Here is a 21,070-nt window from a genome sequence, read left to right as displayed (position 1 = left end):
AGGAGAATAAAGACAAAATACATAAATAAAACACGAAAACACGTTTAAAAAACAAGATGACAAACAAAAACATTTAGGATTAGTTTTAAAAAATACTTAACGTTGTTGCTCTAGAAGATTCCGTTCTCATTTTGTCGACTGGTAGCTGGCATATGTCTTTCTAGAGTGAAAGAAGATTTCTACTTCCGGATAACTTGGTCGAGTGCCTATCTACTTATAATATAAAAGTCATTACGGTCGGATGTGTGATAATATTTAATTTACATTTTATTGTTAAAAAAAAGTTCTAACTTTTTTTTTATAAAGTCCTAACTTTATCTATTCTATTAGAATAATTTCCGGCCATTTTTTTTCTTTTATCGTTAATTGCCGGCATTTTGTTGGTTTTTATTGTTTAACTTTGTAGAATGAGGGGGCGGATATTACAGGAGAATAAAGACAAAATACATAAATAAAACACGAAAACACGTTTAAAAAACAAGATGACAAACAAAAACATTTAGGATTAGTTTTAAAAAATACTTAACGTTGTTGCTCTAGAAGATTCCGTTCTCATTTTGTCGACTGGTAGCTGGCATATGTCTTTCTAGAGTGAAAGAAGATTTCTACTTTAGGATAACTTGGTCGAGTGCCTATCTACTTATAGTATAAAAGTCATTACGGTCGGATGTGTGATAATATTTCATTTACATTTTTTTTGTTAAAAAAAAGTTCTAACTTTTTTTTTTATAAAGTCCTAACTTTATCTATTCTATTAGAATAATTTCCGGATTTTTTTTTTATCGTTAGTTGCCGGCATGTTGTTTGTTTTTATTGTTTAACTTTGTAGAATGAGGGGGCGGATATTACAGGAGAATACAGACAAAATACATAAATAAAACACGAAAACACGTTTAAAAAAACAAGATGACAAACAAAAACATTTAGGATTAGTTTTAAAAAATACTTAACGTTGTTGCTCTAGAAGATTCCGTTCTCATTTTGTCGACTGGTAGCTGGCATATGTCTTTCTAGAGTGAAAGAAGATTTCTACTTTAGGATAACTTGGTCGAGTGCCTATCTACTTATAGTATAAAAGTCATTACGGTCGGATGTGTGATAATATTTAATTTACATTTTTTTGTTAAAAAAAAAAAAAGTTCTAACTTTTTTTTTTTTATAAAGTCCTAACTTTATGTATTCTATTAGAGTAATTTCCGGCATTTTTTTTTCTTTTATCGTTAGTTGCCGGCATTTTGTTGGTTTTTATTGTTTAACTTTGTAGAATGAGGGGGGCGGATATTACAGGAGAATACAGACAAAATACATAAATAAAACACGTTTAAAAAAACAAGATGACAAACAAAAACATTTAGGATTAGTTTACAAAAAATATTTTACGTTGTTGCTCTAGAAGATTCCGTTCTCATTTTGTCGACTGGTAGCTGGCATATGTCTTTCTCGAGAGAAAGAAGATTTCTACTTCCGGATAACTTGGTCGAGTGCCTATCTACTTATAGTATAAAAGTCATTACGGTCGGATGTGTGATAATATTTCATTTACATTTTTTTTGTTAAAAAAAAAAGTTCGATTACATGGAATGAAATAATAATATATATATAAATATATATATATATATATATATATATATATATATATATATATATGGATGGGTGTGTGGATGTGCGTATGTGTGTGAGTGTGCATGTGTGTGTATATTTATGAGTTTAATATAAACATATTTACTGCTTTGCAAAGATTTTCCCACTATGAAAATTATACTAGCGAGTGTATCACAAAAGAATATTTACACGTAAATCATAAGGGAAGTAAATCTCCTTTTTTAGCCTTAATTATTATTTGTAACATATTAGTTGAAGAGTATTAAAATATTATAAATACTTTAGTTGGTAAGAGATCTGGTTGCAAACATCGCCATAAATATTCAATTAAACTCTAGTTTATATGCTTTTATATAAATACATACATTGATATATACTGAATTTCGCATATTAAGGGAGTACAGATAATCGCTACTAAAGATATGAGTTGGGAACATTTCAGTTCTACCTTACAGAAACATTTCCTTCGAAATGTCGCTTAGATTTTGGACTGTAAATCCCATCAGTAGTTACAAGATCAAGGCGGGGCCCGACCACTTCCCCGCCCGCCAAGAATTCAAACCGGGAATTCATCAAACTTAAAGGAGACGGGAGAGTTGATGCATCGCTCCAGGCACCCAGTAGCAGACCGACTGAATTTTTGGAGATTATTTCATTCCATGTAATCGATTCGTAATGAGTGAGCACGAGACAAGGATGGATGTATCATAGACGAATCTGAAAATTTTGGCCGGATTACTACTGGGCAAAGCGATTCCGCGAAGGACCGATATCAGTTTGTGAAATAATTTACTTCAAAGCAAGAATGTAGTAAATGGTCGAGAGATGTCAGCCTTAGTACACCGACCGAAAGATAGCGAAATATATCGAGCTCTTTCTCTTGACCTGTCTACTCGCTATATAGAACGAATTTGCAGGGGATCGGTTTAAAACTATTGGTCTTCAAAACAGATGCCAGTAAGAGATGGTCGATTCATGCTAAAAGGAGTTCACAGTTTTTCGTTTAGGTCTTTCTTGTTGAGCGCAGGAATTCTGGCTTGCTGAAGCTGTTGCTATGCATTGTCGTTACTTTGGTTGTTGTTGCTTTTCTCGATGCTGCTATCGTGGGTTTTGCAACAGCCGCTGGATTTGCTACTGTTACTGTTGCTGCTACTTTTCATGAGCGGGTGGTGAGACTCTGGCGGAAAAGAGGTTGCGTACTCTCGTTTCATGCAAACTACCTTACTTTTCTCCACTAATGGCACGCCCCAAGTTTTTGTCGAGATTGGAGCTAGTATTGATGCTAAAGTTGAAGGTGTAGCTGCAGCTGGATCAGTGTATGAGGTTACTCGGCTGGGAATTTTTTTTTTTTTTTTTTTTTTTTTAGTAGTCCTTGCCCATGTAATTTTGTCTCTGGTAAAACCAATAGTGTCGGCGCCGGCTTTCTACTGTCATATTTAAGTTTCTGTGCGGCTGCACAGCTGGAATTGACAGAAAACCTTCCCCCTACAGCCTTCTGGCGACCGCGTAATGAGTAAGCCCACTTGCTTCACGCTCCCAAACAAAAAACGCTATTATTCTGCGTTAAGTTCATCTGGAGTGTTGTATACGTGACTTCAGGTACTGGATTTGCAACTTTACTCATCCGGTATTAATCTGCTTCGGCAGAGCTGCTCTGCATTGTCTTTACTATTAACCAAAGATCTATTAATGTATAAATTGTTTTTGTGTCTAGACAATTAACATGTATAAAAAAAGTTTACTCCTTTTTCACAAGTACTAATTATATCTGTATTTGCGCTCGAAACTGTTAAGAAAAGAGAATAAGTTTTTATTTATTTTTATATCAATTATAATTAAATTTAGTCAGGCCAATAATAATTTAATGTCTATATTTTCGCGTGCTATTTAATAAAACAACTGTTTTCTGTCATTTTTAATTTATTTATATCATTAATATTCTAGAGTCTGCTTTTACGCTTGGCATTTGTAAACAGACAACGTATGTTAAATTTGATTAATTCATGCTAATAATATTGTGCAATCAAATTCCATAGCTGAGACATGAGCAACCTAAGATTTGCCTGTCAAGCAGAAACTTTCTCAGTGCAACATCGCATCTAAATTTATTTAAAAAAAATCATGTATATATATATATATATATTATATATATATACATATATATATAATATATATGACTTTTATGTAAGTAAATTAAATCATATATATATATATATATATATTATAGAGGTAAATTATATAATGTATATATATATATATATATATATATATATATATATATATATATATATACATGACGTTTATATAGGTGACTTTTCAATCCAGCTTCAGTTCTACATAAAAAACACAGAGGTGGTATTATATTACATTGTACGTTCCACTTTCTTCTGAAAGTGCTGTTTAATCTTAATGAGAAAAAATATATTGACTGTTGTTGTGATAAGATAGCGCGAATTATATTATTGCATCCGTTCAATGTAAGCTTTGTGATTAACGCGAAACAGTAGTGAACTATAAAAACAGCGGGGCATTGTCTCTAAAGATTATATCCAAAACTCCTGGTCCGATCATGATTACATTTTGTATGAGACTTAGTCATGTTTAAGTGCAGCAACCTAAGTATTATCGATGCCGATCAATGCAAATAAGGAATCGATATGGATTAGTAGCGATTTGTTTCAAATGGCAATATAACTAGAAGATTTAGTTATATCTAACCTATAATTTTGCATAACGCATATATGCTACTCAAAGAGCAAAAACTTTTGTCCGGTCTATACAGACGAAAGTCTAGCATATATATATATTTTCCAATCTCATACATATATATATATATATATATATATATATATATATATATTTATATATATATATATATGTATGTATGTATTTTTATATCAATCTATCTATATATCTATAAAAGTGAACGTGTATGTGTGTGTGTGTGTCTGTATGTGTGTCAGTGTACATTTCCCTACGAAATAATTATGTCAATGTTTAGTCTACAGACTCAAAATTTGATATACAGGGTACTGAGATTTGGGAAAATCGATGTGATCGGGTTACAGCCAGAGGTTTTTCTGTTAAAGGGGTCAAATTTCAACGATTTGACCTTTGAGAAGTCTACCAAACTCCCCCGAGAATTTTGGGTCTAAACGCTTGACATTTTAGATATTGATTCCTTTGACACGGATTTAACTTAATAACTTCATTTAAGCCCAGAGATATAAATATTAAGGGGTCATAATAAGGGTCAAATTGAAAAAAATACGTTTTTCTTTTCTTTTTTTTTATTTTTGCTTAGCATACACCCCCAAACACACGGGCTATTCCGGGCACGAATTGCTAGTGTATATATATATATATATATATATATATATATATATATATATATATATATATATATATATATATATATACATTATCTCATATATATACGATTATATATAATCTCATATATATATATATACATATATATATATATATATATATATATATATATATATATATATATATATTTATATTAGTGTTGTACCGATTAATCGGAATCAGAATCGAGAATTGGAAAAGTCGGTAGATTTCGGGGTATCGGAATCGGTATTGGAATCGGAAAAATGTGTCTAATTTCCGATTTCAAAACCGATTCTTTTAATATTTTATTATGTTAATTTTTCATTGCTGATACCGTTGATAAATATTTATTCCTTTTAAAGTATTAGTAAAACTAACGTCTATAGATCATGATGACATTAAAAGAAGATCTAAATTTATTTTATCTGCGTAATATAAACAAAATAAAAGTGAAACTTTGCGAAAATTCGCTAGATAACCTTTAGAGGAATCCAGTTTATTTTCAATATATTGAAAAAATTGTTTATATTTAAAGAAATAGTTTGCCAATAAAAATAATACGAAACATTATTGCTAATTAAATCAAAAGTAGAGTATAATAGTGTTGGATTTTGTCCGGTTAGATTTTTGTCCGCTCCCTCACTCGGCATTGGCAAATATGACAAGGAATGGCGAAAAAAGCAATTAATTGTGTTTTGTATTTTTGTAGGGGAATCGCTTTCAACTTTCATTTGATTTTTTATTTGTAAATGTTTTAGAGGTCACTTGTCCATCCCCTTATCAAACGGTTTAAAACGGTCAAGTATTTTTTCGCACCTAGTTGCCAAATGTTTACAGGCCACTTCCCAGGGAGGTCACAGTTAATGTTAGAAATTGTCAACCAACTGGGCGGTTTTATTTTATTTTCCTGGAGCCACTTTGTCTGACACCGTCTATTTTTTATGGTATCATTCTAGGGGTTTAGCATACTTTAAAAATATACATGAATATATCGCAATGAATTCATCAAAGTCTGGATAAAATAGATAAAGAGAAAACATTTAGGAATTTTTCAAATTAAAAAAGAAATGATATCTACATTTAAAAGTACTCCCACCAGCATTGAAATTCTACTTTTGAGCGATATTTGTGAACCCACTAAAACAAAATTATTTTAGAGTTTAGGATGGAGAGTTAGTAGCCCATATAAATTTTGGGCGATTATTAAATAAATATCGATTGAAAATAGCTTGTTTGTTCAAGAGTCTTTTTAAAATCCCCCCAAAAAATATATTAAAAAGAAAATTTAAATGTGTAGGGTTCTTTAAAACCAAATAAAATCGATGTCTATAAGTTATGAGCATGCTTTGTATCACTGTTTACATATTGAGTGTTTCTATTTATTTACGCCCCCCCCCCCAGAAAGTACAGTTAGACACAAAGTCGTTTTTAAATATGGGGAATATCCAGCTCCCAAAAGGAGTACTTTTGGTCGGAACAAAAATTAAAATTGCGTCGGTCATTTCTCCTTCATTGAACGAAAAGAAGTGAAGTGTAGGATGAGAACAGATACTAAACTTTGTTAATGTTTCGGTCGATGTGACTTCGAACCAAAATTGTGTGCAGATTCTCGATTTCAACCGAAAAATTCCCGCATTCGAGAGCTCAAAACAGAACAATTAGTATATTAATATTTTTTTAATTGGGGTGGGGGATTGGGGAGTCGTCTTCCGCAAGAACCGGGCTCAAATTAACTTTCAATCGATATTTATTCTATAATTTCCCTTTTATTCCTACCTGGCGAAAATGGCCCTTTTCCGTTGCCCAATTTTCTTAAATTCCTAAATTTAATATAAAATGATCACCCGTTTCCCAACCATTCTAATCGTTTTAAAGCAGTTAATTATTTTTTACCATTGCCTCACAACCCAATCGGCAAAATCATAAAAACACAAATAATCGCTTGTTTTTTTTTGTATTATCACAGCCTTATGGTCTGTAGTAGGAAAGGGATGTGTCGTTTATAAGATTGAGAATCGAACTTTTCTTTTCGCAACAAAATGTTATAATTGCGATGGGCGAAAAATGAAAACGGAATAAAACACACCGATAATTTCATGAGAATAGATTATTTACATCTTCGCACCGTTTTACACGTAACTATTTAAAAATGAAATATAAACATTGCTTATAAACACTCATTATCATAAAAATTAAATAAATATATAACGATTAGGAATTTAAAATAGAGGGTCGATTTCACAAATAAATTTAACGTAAAATAAACTGCTTTTCCAAAACATTGTAGTGTGTTACCAATTCTAAATTATGTGCGCTTATTGGAGGAGGGGGTGTCTACTTTTTAAGCGATTACAGATGGTTTTACAACGTTGCAAATCGAACTTAATTTAGTGGGAAACAATTTAGTTAACACCCATAAAGAATTAGGGTGGTCAGAAACGATGATCATTTTAAGTTAAATTTATATTTGAAACTGATCTCACACTCTAAATTTTAAAATGATCGCGGTACGTTTGCAGGTTACGCCCCCCATTAAAAAACGAAAATTAACAACAAAAAAAAAACAATTATATTCTACGTACCCGTTATGGAATGAAGTTCTCATAAAAAAATGTCACTTAATTTCATCAAGCACTTTTGTTTTTATCGCTAAAAGCATTCATTCGAGGCAATCGAAACAGTAAATCTAAACTACGCCATTAGCACTGATCTTGGTTGAAATATAATGTATTACTTCCCTTTGATATCAATTAAGCGATTTTTTTAGAGAAATTCCATGTTCCCGAGATTGAAAACAATCTGTAAAAACAAGAATACTTGATAAAATGTAGTTAATTTTGTTTTAGAAGAACTTCATTCCATGACGGTACGTAGAATATAATTGTTTTAGGAAATTTTCGTTTTTTTGTGAGGGACGTAAACTGCACAAGTACCATGCTCGCTTTTCTTTATGTCAATTTAAAAAAACTGTCCTAACACGTAATCTATAAAAGTAATATTTAATAAATATTTAAATAGAGGTTTAGCTGCGTGTTAATCTACAAAGTCGCCGTCGTCGTTGTTGTTGTTCTTGTCGTCGTCGTCGTCGTCGTCGTCGTCGTCGTCGTCGTCATCATCTTCACCATTTGTACTTCGGTTTGTTTTTATTTTGTTTTAATTGTTATAGCAAAATAAATCAATTTAATTACCTACCAATTTTTTATAATCTATATATCTATAACAGGGAAGGTGTCTGTGTAGCTGTGTATCTGTGTGTCTATTTACATTTCCCTACGCAATAACTCTGTCAGTGTTTAGTCTACAGACTCGAAATTTGATATACAGGTTACTGAGATATTGGACAATCGATCCGATTGGTTTTGGCCAGAAATTTGGCGATTAAAGGGTCAAAGTTCAACGATATTACCTTTGAGATTTCTACCAAACTCCTTCGACAATTTTGGCTCTACGCACTTGAAGTTTAAGATATAGGTTCCTTGGACATGGATCTAACTTAATAACTTGATTTGAGCCAAAAACAATAAATATTAAGGGGTAATAATAGGGGTCAAAGTTTAAAAAAATTGACCTCTGCTGTCTTCCAAATTACTCAGACAATTTCTGGTCTAAATATTTGAAATTTTACATAGAGGGTATTCAGAGATAGGTCAAGCTTTTTCATCAGTTTGGGTCGAAAATTTGTAGTTACCAATATATAAATGTATGTATGTATGTCTGTTTGCATGTATGCCTTACACTTTCAATAGAGGCGACGGATTTTACCGAGATCAGTATCGTTTTAAAGTTCGATCTTTCATACGACAACTATCGAATAATTGGCTAAAAACATTAATATCTTCCCCTTCAACTAGGCACTTTTCTGCAGGGGGGGTCACTTTTTTCGCCGATATTTTTTAAAGTTATTCACTCCTTAAGATTGTCTAGCCTTAATTTTAAAAAATGTCGCTTCCGGTTTGGCGGTGGTCGTGACAGCATAAACATTACGTTTTACCCCGTTCTTTTCCTCCTTTGCGGTACGGGTTCAAGCCTGCCTTCCTACTACCACTTTTTCACTTTTTTTTTTGCTCAACATACACATCCAAACACCCGGGCAGCGCCGGGCTGAAATGCTAGTTAAAATAAAATTTTAGTTCATTCATAGAGGGGAGACACAGAAAACATTATTATTTAGAATTTCGTTCGTAACAATGAGAGAATGCGTTATTAAATATGTTGTTCTTATATTATGCTCTTATGTTGCCTACCAATGTCCGAATATTTTCAACTATTTAACTATTTATGTAAGTAGCATTCTATACAGTAAATACGAACTGATACAATATAGCTTTGTTTATAATCAAAATAAATGTCTTATTGTCTCATAATGTTTAATTAATTACAGAGCAAACATTTGAGAAAAAATACATGCGGACATTACCCAGGGGTTTATGTTATAATTTGAAAATTTGTGAAAGAAACAAAACAAAAACAAAACAAAACAAATCTCTAATTAAATATGTATACATTTTAAAAGAATCGGAATCGGTAATTGTATCATAACCGGGAAAAACTTTGGAATCGTCCCATAACTAATATATATATATATATATATATATATATATATATATATATATATATATATATATATATGAGATTGAAAAAATACTGTCTAAAAAATTGTTATATAGAAAATAATATATGTTTAAAAGCAATCGTTGGAGTATAATAAGCGATGGGGAATCTGATGCACGCTAAATCTAGTTTTACTAAATGATTGTACGGATGTAAATGTCAGTAATTATGTTTTTGTTTTCAATGGATTTTGCATATCAGAATCAAAGAACCAAAATAATCCAGTTTTATTTCTTAAAATAAAGCCATGCCTTTGTTAGATAAATAAAATAGAATGTGATTGAATTCCGTCTTTGCTTTAATAACGTTGCATTTCAATTTGCTGTTTCTTCATCGGATTACCAGTCAGGAACAAAACAAGTGCAAAGGATTGATTCGATGATAGAAAAAAAAAGCATGAAATATGCATCATTGTTACTGTAACCATTTGAAATCAAGTTGACTTGTTTTTAAATAAACAATTGAAGCCTTGATAATTCAATATGGCTGATTACTTGCTGTGTAAAGAAGGACAAATAGACTGAAATTTAAAGATCTTAGATTGTATTTATGTGCACAACACTGTAATTCCTGGAAAGAAACAAATCTTTTTTTTTTAATTTAAAGTTCGTTCTTTATTATTTTTGTGCAGACATAGCTGGAACCGATTTTTAAACACTAACTTGTTAGCATGAGCGTGATATTAAATGTATTTAAGTTATATTAATGGAAGCTGTGAGGTGAATTCATGAATTTTAAAGTATTTTGTAAGTAATAATTTATCAAGCACGAATTATAAACAAACATCAAATCTGATAAATGAACATAATAATAAGCGTGTATGTGGAGTTTCAATATTATATGGTTTTTCGAATTAGATATACTCTCTGAAATACACGGAATTAATACTAAGAAAGTAAAGTATGAGATCGCCAAAACGATAAATATGTTATTTATTCTTGGGGGTATTTAGTCATTTTCCAGATACAACGCATCAACTATCATTTCTAAGGATGAGTTTGCACAGACGAACAAATGTTTGGAATCAAATTACGTATTTACGTAATTACGTTTTCGCACTTAAAATACGACGGAGAATTATTCCCCAAAATATGAAAACAGAACTTTTAAATGTGATCGCTATGAAATATCATAATGAAATGTATTAAAAAATTAATCGGTGAAGTGAACATGTTTATTAGACAAAGATAATCCAAACAAAATATATTAATCTTTCACAATATTAAAGTAATATGAAAAAACGTAAATAAAGAAGACATGTACAAATTTTGAATGCATTTCTTAGCTTTAAGCATAATTTCTTATTTCTTGGTTTTGTGTATTCAGGAAAATATTAATAATTAGTCCTATACCGCTCACATTTTTATTTGATATTGCTTCTATTAACATGATGAATTTAATGAAATACATCATTCTGTTCTTTCAATTAATTTCATATTTTCCCAAATTGTATATATATATATATATATATATATATATATATATATATATATATATATATATATATATATATATATCCTTTATATAGCTTACTCATCAGAATGTTTTACATGTAGTTAATATATCACTTTATTTTTGAAAATTATCTTATACATTTTGATTTAGTAAAATAGTGTAAAATTCTAAATATATTTTGTTCACTCAACTTACAGTATTTCCAAGCATGGTACAGCGCCCTCAATGAGCAATTGGTTTAAGTTCCATCAGACAGTTTATGGTGGATAAATGCTCATACACCATGAGAAATTGTGCAGCTAGTGACAATGATTTCGAAGTTCGGCTTATTGTGATACTATAAAGTGGCCCTGAGGTGGATTTGAGCCACTAAGTGATGAGAGGGGGGAAATAAGCAAAGGAAGAGGAAATAGCTTAGAATAAACAAAGAAATCGGAAATATCCTACAATCAACAATATAAGAAGTAGCAAGCAATAACAATAGAAACCTGCAGATAACACAGGGAAGGGCAGTGTGCTGAGAAGGAGGAATAGACAAAGGGATTGGAAATGGCTTAGAATAAACAAAGAGAAAGGAAATATCCTACAACCAACAATAGATAAGAAGTAGCAAACAATAACAATAGAAACCTACTGATAAAACAGGGAAAGGCACCTTCCGGTAGCCAGGGTGGAGTGGGCGACCTGAGATACAAAGACAGAGGAGACAGTTGACATCTAGATGCGCTAGACGGCGGACGGAAAATTGACAGTTAGAGTTGACAACTAGATACCCTTGACGGCGAGAGGGGGTCGATAACGACTACAGTTTAACAGTTATAGAGTTGACAGTGAAATAGAGACGTGGGCAAATTTAGAGTTGACTGTGAAACAGAGCTAGACAAGTGTAACATCGATAAAACGGAGAGAAGACACACACACATACACACACATTCACAAGTCCAACAATCATTTTATATGTGAACATTGGCGTTTGTGTTTTTCCTTTATTTGTTCATATTTCTATTCTGTTAACCGCGTGTGCTCTCATCGACAGTCGCCAACGGGAAAATGACGATCCGGCCATAAGAAAAATAGTCAAACGAAAAATCCAGGATACACGACGTTGGGAGTCGGCGATCCGCCGTTGGGCGCACGTCGGGTTACAATGGTGCCATTTAGCCAGAGACCCAACCTTGGGGCAAGTTCACGCCGACACTTTTGATGGTAATATATAATAATAATAATAATAAGAAGAAGAAGAAGAATAATGATGATGATAATAATAATAATAATAATAATAATAATAATAATAATAATAATAATAATAATAATAATAAACTAAGCTAAAGAGACACAGAAACACACGGGAACCCAAAAAGAATGTGAAATGAAGAGAGCACCCGTGTTATAGACTAAGAGAGACAGAGAGAGACAGAGAGAGAGAGATAGAGAGAGAGAGAGAGGAGAAAGGACACGCAAAAAGAAAAGAAGAAAAACTGTCGAACAAAAAACAGAAAAACAAAACTAAAACAAAAAGAAAACGAACACACGGACACACAAACAAAGAAGGTGGAAAAAGAAACAAACAAACAAGAGAGAGCTCGCATTACAAACAAAAAAAAAGAAGAGAGCATGAAAGTGCTGGGTGAGTAAAACATTTTTTTCTCTAAGGTCACCATTTTTTACTTTCTTTGATAAATCTGCTCGCATTATTGTGCATTTGTTTTTCGTATTTTCCTCTGCATTGGACCTATTTCGGGAACGTGTCGTTAATATTTAGAATTTACCCACCAAGTTAATTGGTTTTATGCTGATTGTTGGGAGATAAAAATAGTCATGAATGAGGTTAATAAGGACACCGCGCCTCGTCATATCCTCCAAATTGGGTCAGGCTGATCAGAACTCCCAATATTTACGGGTAAAAGCGCAGAGTTTCAACCCTGGGTAGACGCGCTAACAAAATAGGCCAGGATTCATCGATAAACATCAACTGAATTGGTCTTCCTGGCTTACGACTACGCTGATGGAGTAGTATCGGAATATATAGGGCTCTACCTTGATGAACATCCTCAGGGTAATTAGGCCGACTTGCTAGAACAGTTGACTAACAACTACGGTGAATTTGTCAGTGCAGCTGATGCTGCTAGAGCCTTGGTGAGGGTCAAGCAACGGGAAGGAGAATCGCTTTCAGAACTGCTAGTAGGGTTTTAAGACTAGCTAAATTAGCCTATAAGATGCTCTTCAGAGGACGGGGGAGCCAGTTCAAACACAACTAGCCGAATATTATGCGGATGCACTAAGCAACCCGTTCGTAAGGGAAGACACTGTAGGAGCAACCCCCACCTCACTAGCGGAGGCGTTCGCAGCCGCTACAAAAAGTTTAAGGTTGCACGACAGACTAGCTCTCTCCCAAGGCCAAGTACATGGAGTGATAGAGGTCGGAAAGGAAAACCTTAGAGAGCGAGAGAGATAGACAGAGAGAGAGAGAGAGAGAGAGAGAGCAATGAGGTTCGCGTTGGCGCTAGGAGCTTTGGAGTATACCATCCTTCAACACATGGCGGGGGTCGCTGCCCTCAAGAAGCAGGCTGGAGGGGACCGCTCCAGGCCCACAGGTTGTGGATTGCTGGGGGTGTGGATAGCCTGGACACATGAAAAGAGAGTATGCCTGGGAGAGGAATGCGGGATCAGGAGGGAGATGTTGGAGGAGGGACAAGGAAAACGGAATGGGGACACCCAACAAGTGGTAAGTGGTGGCCCAAAGCTTCGCCTTATTTGGACATGAACCAGATTCTACTTGCAGGGTGCATGTAGGTGGGAGAAGTGAGGTACAATCATTATTCGACACAGGTGCCTCTATATCAGTGATCAGATTAGGAGAGTTCTATAAACTCGGTTTTCGGAGGAATTTGCTAGAACCTTTGAATATACGAATAGTACAGACAGACGGTCTCAGGTATGGTGCACCTTTCCGTGCAAGTAGGAGAGGAACTCGTTATGCAAAAACTTTATGTGACTCCCACTCTCTGTGAACTTAGGCATAGACGGGCTGGAGTATAATAGAGCAAAAATCAGTTTCAGCCAAGCTCTACTAAATGTTGGAGATAAGGAGCTATCTCTGGGGGTTCAAGGAGCAAGGGAGTCTTTCCTGATGGTCACTGAAGATCTCGTGCTTCCTCCACGCACGGCCATGGCCTGCAGCGGAAGTCTATCCTCCACAGGGGAACCAGACCAAGGAACATACGAAGTTCTTGCCACTGACAACCACCTCCTTAGTGAAGGAGAGTGGGCCTTGTTGGAGGCTGTAGTGGAGGGCGATGACACAGGTCGCATAGCGATTATGTTGGCCAACACGCCAAATGCTACCATAAAGGTGCACAAGGGTGAAAAGGTTGGAAGGGCCTTGCCGCTAACCCGCCAGGAGATGGTAGAACGTAGGGAGACCGTCTAATGTGAACGTTCACAGCCTATAATCAGGAAGGAAGAAATAGTAGTCGCCGCGGAGCACAGGGAGAACATACTACACTTAATGGAGGAAAATAGGGGTATAGTGGACAATTCAGACACTGAGTTGGACCAGAAGAAACCGTTCAAATGAAAATAGACACAGGTGACCATCCGCCTATAAAATTAAGGCAATATCGAACCTCTCTACAAAAACGAACCCTAGTGGAAAGGGCAGTTCGTGAGATGTTAGACGCGGGAATAATCGAGCGATCCACATCCCCATAGAGCTTCCCAGTGGTTGTGGTGGACAAAAAAGATGGAGGACACAGGTTTTGCGCGAACTTCAGGGCTCTGAATAACATTACGGAGCAACTAGCTTACATATTGCCGCGGATTGATTATATTCTCGCCCGGCTGGGGAAGTAAACATACTTCTTCACTCTGGATTTAAGACCTGGATATTGGCAGGTAGCTCTGGACGAGGCAGATGGGGAAAAGGCTGCGTTTGTATGTCATGTAGGACTATATCATTTTAGGGGCATGCCTTTCGGGCTCGCTAAAGCACCACGAGTCTACCAGCAGCTCATGCCAATAGTGTTGACGGGACTGGAGCATTTCTCTATGGCATATCTGGATGATATCCGTATTTTTCTCTAGCAGTGCTGAGGAGCATATGCAGCATTTGCAAACTGTCTTTGGTCGGCTTAGAAGACATGGGTTACGAATTAAACTACCCAAATGTCGGTTCATGCAGAAGGAGACTAGGGTTTATCATCAACGTAAGTCCTGTAAAACCTGATACCGACAGAATTGAGGTGATCTGAGCGATGCCTGTACCCTGCACAGTCAAGGAGGTCAGAGGATTCATAGGGGCGATTGGTTACCACAGGCGGTTCATACCAGGATTTTCTAGGTTGGCTACTCCTCTCATTGATTTGAAAAAAAAAATATGCCCACTTCAAGTGGACCGAAGACTGCCAACAGTCATTTAAAAAGGCAGTTGACAGTGGCACCATTGTTGCCTTAGCAAGACCTGAGTAAACCTACGCCAGCGAGAAGTGTATTGGCACTTGCTTTACACAGCTCTGTCCTGGAAAAAGTGGTCCGATACCGGGTATTCCATAGGAAGTGACATTCTATATTTTGTCGCAAAGATTTTTCCCATCTCAGTGGAGATGGCCTGTGATTGAGAGGAAGGCTTACACTATAGTATATGCCTTACAGAAACTAGACTATTATCTAAGCGGGGCTACCTTTATTAAAACCGACAATCGACCTCTCCAGCATTTGTTCGGGGTAGAGGGGACAAGCAAGAAGATCCAGCAGTCGACACTTAAACAAAGTGGGTGTAACTGCAAGATTGAATACCTGTTTGGCAGATAGAATACCTGCGCAGATTTGCTGTCATGGATTCCTAAGACGTTGGAACAGGAATCCATAGGCGAGATACCCGATGTGGATGATAGGGCCTATGAAATTAATTCATCAACTCGCATCGAGCAAATTATCATCCCGATGGTGAGGAGACAGATGGAGGCGTCCTGGTGCAAAGCAGACCGTCTCAAGTGGTAAAAGAGTGCGAGGTAGAGGGTGTGCGTGACACTGAGATTTGGGCACTAAAAGCAGCTCGGGAATCGAGAAGGATGTCCAAGGCACGGGCAAGTAAGTTCCTCGTACAGGATGGATTATTATACTACCTCTCAAATTGAGATGAAGGAGTAAGGTCCAAGCTCTATGTCCCCAAGGTGCTACGAAGCAAGGTAGTGAGCCAGTGTAATGATGAGCTGGGACATATGGGCATCGACAAGACATACGAACTAATTAGCAGAAAGTATTACTGGTCCAACCTGTATAAAGACGTTACTGAGTAGGTAAAAAGATGCGTCACCTGCTAGTCGGAGTGCCAAAACAAACCAGTCCCACTCCAAGAAACATATACCCCCGTTTACCCATTTGAGAGGGTTAGTGTGGACATCTCTGATCCGTATGGTGAGACTCCTTGAGGGAATCTGTATATCGTCAGCTTTGTCGAATGGCTGACCAGCTGGCCGGAAGCCTACGCTGTGACTAACAAAAGGGCTCAAAAATGACGATCCGGCCATAAGAAGAATAATCGAACGAAAAATCCACGATACACGACGTTGGGAGTCAGCGATCTGTCGTGGGGCGCACGTCGGGTTTCATTATAATGTCTGGAGATTACGTCCGACAGAAGGATATTGATAGTTTTATTGAGTGCTTTCAAGCAATTGAGTGTCCACTTCAATACTTTATTTTTTTAAGTTTTTAAGCGAACGTTAAATGGGTTTCGTACACCATAGCGTCTAAAGCACACAAAAAATATGACTTTCAAAAGTGTATATTCCGCGATGACTGTTTACACATAATTCTGAATTCATCTCCTTCGCGCACATTTGGCGGAAAACATCGACTTTTAAAAATAATTGCTTTATTTAGTAGATATGTGTATGTGTTTTAAGTGGATAATGATACTTCGCAGAGCGCAGCAGTTTAGCCAGTTGAAAAGTTTGCACTAACGGGACGTACTTAACTTGTTTTTACATTGACAATGTGACTTGCTCATCGATTCTACTCCAGTTTAAATAAAATATCAGTCGGGAGGAATCTGTTTTATTCATGTTTCATTCTTATAATACAAAATGTATATTCTTTGTTTTCTTAAATATTAGCTTCATGCTATCTCATGCATTGTAATCAGGATGTAAGAGATATATTTGACCGTCCTTTGGGTCCCTTATATCCGGGTTACTCTAATATCCGGGGTACTTATATCCTGCTTACACTGTACATTAACAGATGATCTAATTTCGAACCAAAGAAAATATATTTTATATCCGGTTTTCCAATATTTTGATCTCTTATATCCGAGTTATTCTGTAGTTCGAATTTTGTTGCGTACATTTAAACCGCTTAATGTAAACCAAACAACTTCGGGAATTTTTTAAATGTTTCTATTACAGTTTTCTTACTTGATCGTCAGGCATTTAATATTCTTGGAAAAAGTTTTGCTCCGCAAAATAGCAAATATAGAATTATTTCATCTGGTCTGTCTCGAATGAATTGTTGCATGTAAAGTGTTATTTTGTATTTTTTTTAATTAAGATTGACGATAATTTAACTTTTGGCATACATTTTCGTACACGTCACTTATCTGGTAATTTTGTTTGTTTGTTTGTAGTATAGTTGGTTTATTTAACCATTTTTTTATTAATGTAGAATGATTACAGAGAAATCAGACCCATAATATGATTTTAATTTGAAGTTTTTATTCAGGACTGCTTCTTTTACTTACTGTCTCATATTTGTGCCATTTCTTTCATGTGTTCTTATTGATTTAACTTTACTAACATTTAAATCGCACATCAGGCAATGTTACATTTATGACCTTTGTATTACAAGTCCGATATGTTTTGAAATGGTATGGTAAATCTGTGAACTAATAAAGATCTTCGCGATGGCAACAGGGGATATGTTGAAATTTGGATTGATTTATTGTTTTTGTAAGAATTTAGGAAGCTGATTCATTTTTGTTATATTCGTTTTAAATAAAAGTTAGTGTAGCCTTTCTAACGTATTTCGATTACTTGAGCAATTGCAAGTTATTCAATATTTTCAGAGGCTTACTTACTAACAAAATGTCTTTAATTGCCTTATATTTTCACGTTATATTTTGTGCTCCTCTCAGCTTGGTTAGTATTTTCCGGCAGATATATACGTTTTCTAATCAAGTAAATTTAATATATAATTATTACGTGCAAGGGTGGGAAAATATTCCAAAATGTGTAATATTTAAATAATGCAGGATATGTATAAACAAACACAAACTGTTGAATATGTGAATGTACCATAAAAGAAATATGGTATGCATAAGAATCAGCTGGGTATTACAAAAATGTCATTACCGTTATGTCTTCCTTATCTGAACAGTGATTGATATAGTCGACATATATTAAAGTAGTAAATGACATCCCTATCGAAAGGAAGCAGTTAGTCTAGTTGCCGGTTATTTTGTAAAAAAAAACATATATTTTTCATTCCGCATTTTGGTAATTTGGGAAAAAAATACACTAAAAATTGATTGCCCTGGTGTAATTTTATACATTCAATTTCGAGAGATAACGTTTTGTATATACACTAATCTCACATTAAATGTAGTCATGCCGAACTATGTAAGGTAGGAAACAGAACTTCGACTAATAAAATAAACCTTTTTATGTTAAGCCTTTTATATCAAAGAGAACAACAAAAAGTGAATATTTTTATTATGTATATATTTTAATAATAAAGAGAGGAGTTATTTCTTATTTTTATCATTAAAAATATGATGGTAGTAATAATAATGACATAATCATCAGCAGCAAAAGCACAAATAATAATAACCAATAAGATCTAACAATAACAACGACGTTTGTTTAAAAATTAAGCATAGATATAAAACTATTGAAAACACCATTTGTAAGCCTTCATGGATAAGTGCAAGCTTAATTTTTACAATAAAAATTTCCTTTTAAGTAACCAAAAATCCTAGATTTTTTCTAGAGAGAATTTGACTTGAATTATTCAAACCGGAAGTAGTAATATATATTATTTTACATTCATTTAATTGCATTAATTTACATCACTACAACATTTTATTATAAAAATTGTGCATATACATTAAATTACAAATTAATTTTGCAGAATATTCATGTATTAGAAATATATTACTATACTTAGAAGCATATGTATATATATATATATGCGTGTGTTTGTGTGTAGATACATATAGTGTGCATAAATATAACAATGTGGTGATTAGTAAATTTCTAAACAAACCTATTGTTATATTTTTTACATAGGCATCACAATTTATCAAGGCACATAGGCCACTCGAGAATAAGGGTTTTAAGTACTAATCTTTAGTATATAGTTTCTAAGAAATTCATATTCTAAAACATTAAGTAAGTTTATTCTTATGCACTGTTTTTGATTGCACCAGTAATATATATAATACAATATGTATATTTATTTTTTACACGGTGTTCACCACGTATCAAGGCCCGGAAGCCACGCAGGGATAAGGGTTATTGCAAGTTCAGTATGTATATATATATACGTACATACACACATATATATATACATGTATATATACATACAAATACATGTATATACATACATATATATATATATATATATATATATACATACACAGACGCGCACGCAAACACGCGTGCACACACGTGCACACACACACACACACACACACACACACACATATATATATATATATATATATATATATAGGATTATTTGATATAACTTTCACGCTTGCAAGTATTCGTTCTACAACAAAACTGAACCATTCATGTAGAATAGTAATAGTCAATATATCTGTACCCTCAATAAAGTGTATTATTGGACTTATAATACCTCTAACAATCAATCCCCAATATGTTGTGCTTTGCAAGCATATTTTATATATGCTTAATTGAGAATAATATTTCTTTCCCCCATCATTGAATGAAAATGCTTTATTTAAAGAGAATGAGTCAATGCGTAAGGCAGAGACATATGACGCAATACATTTTTAAACTACTTTAACATTACTTACGTAGAGTGATTGTAGCAATATATTCGCAGAAAACAGTTTTCACTTGTTATAACTGTGCAAACAATCAATAACAGTCTGATTTTTCTTGAAGGAAAATTACCTAAAGCAACAATCAATAATTAATTAGATTGAATTGAACTCGAGACGTTGAACTTATTACGTTTTTCCTCGCTCTTCTTTAATTGTCACTTATGAAGCTGAAACAAGCAACAAAAATAAACTTATTTTTGGTTACCCGACAAAATCACAAGCGAAATATAAAAAATAATCGATATTGCGTTTTACATTGCCCTGTTTTTCACGTATTTATATTCATTTCTTACATTTATTTATTAATTATTAATGTATAGATGTATTTAATTAGATGAAATTTCGCAAAGAATAACATGGTGAATATAGGTTTTTGTCAAAATAATGTAACATGATGTAAACGTTTCAATATTTTTTAGATGAGAATATATAATATAAGCCTTTAACGTGCGTCTTTCAAAGCTCAATAATCCGTTGAAATTTGCAAGGAAATCATTTATTTAACATAAAAAATATATGTTTTGGATGCCTACTCGCTCAGGAATGTGGGTAACAGAAGTACCATATAGTCGGAAAATCCCTCACAAAAGACGTGCTAGATGAAAATATATTTATAGTCAACAGTTTAGTATGTTATTTCTATAACCTTATATATGTTTACCTCTCAAAGATTCTCCAACATGAGCTTGGTCGAAATATCTTTCTAGCACCTTTAGCAAATGATTTATGTACATTTTAATGACAGAAACCTAACGTAAACCGCGTATGTTATTTATAACTAATTCCAAACATAAAATATCTGTTCGTTTCTGTATTCAATTCAGCTGTTGCAAATAAGCCGCACCATTTGTCATTTTCATATCAGTGTAAATATGCATATTTGACAAACCGAGACATTAACAAAGAATCTCAGATTATTTTAGGAATATATGACGAAAAAATTTCTTTGAAAATGAATGAGAAATTGTTGCCTAAAATTTTACA

Source organism: Euprymna scolopes, chromosome 7 (genome assembly GCF_053919585.1).
Source record: "Euprymna scolopes isolate OS-2025 chromosome 7, ASM5391958v1, whole genome shotgun sequence".
Lineage (NCBI taxonomy): Eukaryota > Metazoa > Mollusca > Cephalopoda > Sepiida > Sepiolidae > Euprymna > Euprymna scolopes.
Note: the sequence above shows the minus strand (reverse complement) of the source record.